Source organism: Colobus angolensis, unplaced genomic scaffold (genome assembly GCF_000951035.1).
Source record: "Colobus angolensis palliatus isolate OR3802 unplaced genomic scaffold, Cang.pa_1.0 Scaffold169, whole genome shotgun sequence".
Classification (NCBI taxonomy): domain Eukaryota; kingdom Metazoa; phylum Chordata; class Mammalia; order Primates; family Cercopithecidae; genus Colobus; species Colobus angolensis.
Genome location: NW_012114810.1, coordinates 828,491 through 833,815, shown reverse-complemented (window position 1 = coordinate 833,815; position 5,325 = coordinate 828,491).

The window sequence follows — 5,325 nt, the reverse complement described above, 5'->3', positions numbered from 1 at the left end:
AGAAAAAGGAAAACATTACCCACTTTGCATTTCACTTCAGTTCTTTTCCTGTGAGACAGATATTACTATCCTATTTTTACAGGTTAAAAAACACAGATCAATTGAAAAAGAACTGAATGGATAACTACCAAACTGAGAATTGTTACAGCCAGGCACACTAGCTCACGCCTGTAATCCCAACACTTTGGGAAGCTGAGGCGGGTGGATCACGAGGTCAGGAGATCAAGACCATTCTGGCCAACATGGTGAAACTCCGTCTCTACTAAAAATACAAAAATTAGCTGGGTGTGGTGGCGCATGCCTTAATCCCAGCTACTCGGGAGGCTGAGGCACGAGAATCGCTTGAACCCAGGAGGTGGAGGTTGCAGGGACCTGAGATCACACCACTGCACTCCAGCCTGGCAACAGAGCGAGAAAAAAAAAAAAGAAAGAAAGAATTGTGGTTACTTCCAGAAGAGAATTAGGGGAGTGAGATTGGAAGTGGTAATCATAGGAACTTTAGTGCCATCTATATTTTCCTTTTTTCCAAGGAAAATATTCATGTATCTCTTGTTTAATTAAAAATTAAATTTTAAGCTTTGTGCAGTGGCAGTATCATAGCCATTGAGATTTGTCCAAGGTACAATTATTGCTAATTGAAAACGTTTCGGGCCAGGCGTGGTGGCTCACGCCAGTAATCCCAGCACTTTGGGAGGCCAAGGCAGGTGGATCACGAGGTCAGGAGATGGAGACCACCCTGGCTAACACTGTGAAACTTCATCTCTACTAAAAACACAAAAATTAGCTGGGCGTGGTGGCAGGCGCCTGTAGTCCCAGCTACTCGGGAGGCTGAGGCAGGAGAATTGTGTGAACTCGGGAGGCGGAGCTTGCAGTGAGCCAAGATTGCGCAGTGCACTGCACTCCAGCCTGGGTGACAGAGTGAGACTCCGTCTCAAAAAAAAAAAAAAAAAAAGTTTCGAACCAGGCACGGTGGTTCATGCCTGTAATCCCAATCCTTTGGGAGGCCAAGGTGGGTGGATCACCTGAGGTCAGGAGTTTGAGACCAGCACAGCCAACATGGAGAAACCCCATCTACTAAAAGTACAGAAAGTAGCCGGGTGTGGTGGCACACTACTGTAATCTCAGCTAGTCGGGAGGCTGAGGCAGGAGAATCACTTGAACCTGGGAGGTGAAGGTTTTAGTGAGCCAAGATTGCAATGCACCACTGCACTCTAGCCTGGGCGACAGAGTAAGACTCCAGACTTGAGACTCTGTCTCAAAAAAAGAAAAAAAAAAAAGAAAAGGTTTCTGTTGGGCCAGGCACAGTGACTCACACCTGTTATCCCAGCACTTTGGGAGGCCAAGGCAGCCAGATCACTTGAGTCTAGGAGTTTTGAAACCAGCTTGGGCAACATAGAGAGACCCCGTCTTTATAAAAATTTAGCCAGACATGGTGGCACGTGGTGTGGAAGGATCACTTGAGCCTGTGAAGTCGAGGTTGTAGTGAACTGTGATCTTGCCACTGCACTCCAGCCTGGGTGATGGAGTGAGCCCCTGTCGCAAAAAAAAAAAAAAAGAATTTTCACATATCCCACTGTGATGACTTACGATATAGTTGACATTAGCAATTTTTGACAGTCTCTACAGAAACTGACTAAAAAAAAAAAAATTAAATTTCAGGCTGGGCATGGTGGCTTATACCTGTAATTGCAGCACTTTGGGAGGCCAAGGCGGGTAGATCACCTGAGGTCAGGAGTTCGAGACCAGCCTGGCCAACATGGTGAAACCTTGTCTCTACTAAAAATACAAAAATTAGCTGGGTGGTGACGCATGCCTGTAATCCCGGCTACTTGGGAGGATGAGGCAGGAGAATCACTTGAACCCAGGAGGCAGGAGTTTCAGTGAGCTGAGATTGCGCCATTGCACGTTAGGCTGGGTGACAAAAGTGAAACTCTATCTCAAAAAAAAAAAATTAAATTTCAAATTAAAAGGTAAGGCTATTTTATAATTTTTTTTTTTTTTTTTTTTTTTTAATTTGAGACAGAGTCTCGCTCTATCACCCAGGCTAGAGTGCAGTAGTGCGATCTCAGTCCACTGCAACCTCCACCTCCTGGGTTCAAACGATTCTCCTGCCTTTGCCTCCCAAGTAGCTGGGATTATGGGCACCCGCAACCACACCTGACTTATTTTTGTATTTTTAGTAGAGATGGAATTTCACCATGTTGGCCAGGCTGGTCTCAAACTTCTGACCTCAAGTGATCTGCCCGTCTTGGCCTCCCAAAGGCTCATGCCCACAGGCATGAGCCACGGCACCCGGCCCTATTTTATAAAATTGTAATGAAACTCAGAAAAGATAATTCATCTAAGATCACTTGATAAATGACAGACTCCAAAGCCCATGGCTACTTGACCAAATCGCTTTGCTCTGTGTACATCGTTATAGAGAACTAGGTTTGGAGCCAAGAGAAACTCCTGATTTATCCCTCTCATGGGCAGTAGGTTTGTTCTAGTGGGCCCTTGGCCTTAGCTTGGTTTTCTTTATCAGTAAAGGAGAGCGTGACCAGATCATGCCATACCAACTTGATGGCCTCGGCCTAGGGCTTGGCTTGTGAGGTGTGACTAAATCACATAACCTCAGATAAGGAATGAGGGAAGATTTAAAACAGGATTGATAAAGGAGATTATGTTTTACACTTAACAAAATCTTAAACTGGATGTTTCAGCTGGGATATGAAGATCTAATAGATTTGAAACTCCAAAGGGAGACAGCAGATGGAAATGCAATATTTGAAAGGAAGTTACCAAGGAACAGTTGAACCCCCTCACCCATTTCAAGAGTATAAAAAGTAAGGATAGAAGGCCAGATGCAGTGACTCACCCCTGTAATCCTAGCACTTTCGGAGCCTGAGGCAGGAGGATCACTTCAGGCCAGTTCAAGACCAACCTGGGCAACATGGTGAGACCTTGTCTCCACAAAAAAAATAAAAAAATAAGGCCGGGCGCAGTGGCTATCGCCTGTAATCCCAGCACTTTGGGAGGCCGAGGGGGCAGATCACAAGGTCAAAAGATTGAGACCATCCTGGCCAACATGGTGAAACCCTGTCTCTACTAAAAATACAAAAAATTAGCTGGGCGTGGTGGCATGCGCCTGTAGTCCCAGCTACTTGGGAGGCTGAGGCAGGAAAATCATTTGAATCTGGGAGGTAGAGAGATTGCAGTGAGCACTGAGATCGTGCCACTGCACTCCAGCCTGGTGACAGAGCGAGACTCCATCTCAAAAAATAAATAAATAAATAAAAATTTAAAAAAAAAATTAAAAAGCCAGGGGCAGAGGCTCATGCCGGTAATCCCAGCACTTTCTGAGGCTGAGGCGGGCGAATCACTTTAGGTCAGGAGTTCAAGAGCAGCCTGGCCAAATGGTGAAACTCCATTTCTACTAAAAATACAAAATTAGCAGGGTGTGGTGACAGGTGCCCTGTAATCCCAGCTACTCTGGAGGCTGAGGCAGGAGAATCACTTGAACTCGGGAGGTAGAGGTTGCAGTGAGCTGAGATCGCACCAGTATACTCCAGCCTAGGCGACAGAGCAAGAATAATCCATCTAAAAAAAAAAAAAAAAAAAAATTAGCCAGGCATGGTGATGCATGCCTGTAGTCCCAGCTACTACTCAGGAGACTGATGCAGGAGGATCACATGAGTTTGAGGCTGCCGTGAGCCATCATCATCCCACTGCACTTCAGCCTGGGCCACAGAGTGAGACCCTGTCTCAAAGAAACAACAAAAAAGTGGAGATTGGGTTTACAAAATAGCTTTATTTGGAGAGAGCTACTACCATGCTGTGAGCCCTATTCAATCCCAAAGAGAAGAGGTGGGGAACGGCCAGGCCAGGTGGCTCACGCCTGTAATCCCAGCACTTTGGGAAGCTGAGGTGGGTGGGTCACCTGACGTCAAGAGTTTGAGACTAGCCTGGCTAACATGGTGAAAACCCGTCTCTACTAAAAATACAAAAAATTAGCCAGGCACGGTGATGGGTGTCTGTAGTTCTGGCTACTTGGGAGGCTGAGGCAGGAGAAACACTTGAACCTGGGAGGTGGAGGTTGCACTGAGCTGAGATCGTGCCACTGCACTCCAGCCTGGGCAACGAGAGCAAAACTCCGTCTCCAAAAAAAAAAAAAAAAAAAAAAGTGAGGAGTAATTCTGTCTTCTCAATCCTAAAGAGAGTGGCTTCAAGACTACTGAAACATTTTGTATTTGTCCTTGGATAAGGCATGATCATTAGACTGTGTATGACTCATGGTAGAGGAATTTCAAGGCAAAGACAGAGCCTGAGGTAACAAAGTAGAGAGTCACATCCTGGAAGTCGCCACACTGGCTTCTGATAAAGGGTCACATATACATGAATCCTGTGGACCGTGTGTGGAGCCAGTTTAAATCCTACTCAAGAGCACTATATGGATGCATAGTGGGGCTCTTCATGTGGAAAAGACCACTGGAAAACAAAAGGATAGTGAGAGTGGTGGCCATAGAAATGGAATACATCACCTCACTTCAGGAAGTTGCCACTGCCTTTGGAAAGCGCCCCCAGGGAAGCCTCTGATGGAGACATACAAATGCTCATGAGATAATTCTTAACATCAGCCAGACCTAGACAGCATGAAGCCACTAATAACCTCCTTCTTCATTCTGCCCCATTCCTAGAAATATCAGTGTAGCAACAGGAGAGAAGCCAACTACCCCTCTTTCACAGAGGTGAGCTGGCTGGCTCTGTTGACCCTAGCTGTGGGGTAGAGAGATTCTTACCGATGATGAAAGCTGATGTGTTAATATATTTCTCAACCGAGAGTATGTTTTGCTACTTAAAGTGATTGCAAAGACTGTTACCTAAAGGTGATCCACATCTGAGGAAAACCTCTCCCACTGAAATAAATTGTGCAGAGACAGGGAAAAACAAATTAAACTTTAATTTTCATTACATTTCTTCAGTTGATACTTGTTAAGCATTCCAGTTACAGTCATCTTTGTATTCTCTTAGGCACTTAATTGGCACTCGTGATATTGAGATTATTCCTTCCAGTTTGTAGTGTGCCAAAGTACCTTTCGGTTAATATCCTCTCTATAATAAAACAACTCAAAAGACAGTTTTAGGGACTTAAATTTGAATAAATCTGGTTGAGGCCAAGGAAACTTGAAATACATTGAAATAAAGTTAGTTGGAAGCTAACTATAAGATCATCTAGCTCCAGGCCAGGCACGTGGCTCACCCTGTAATCCCATCACTCTGGCACTTGGCTCACCCTATAATCCCATCACTCTGGTATGTGGCTCACCCTGTAATCCCATCACCCTG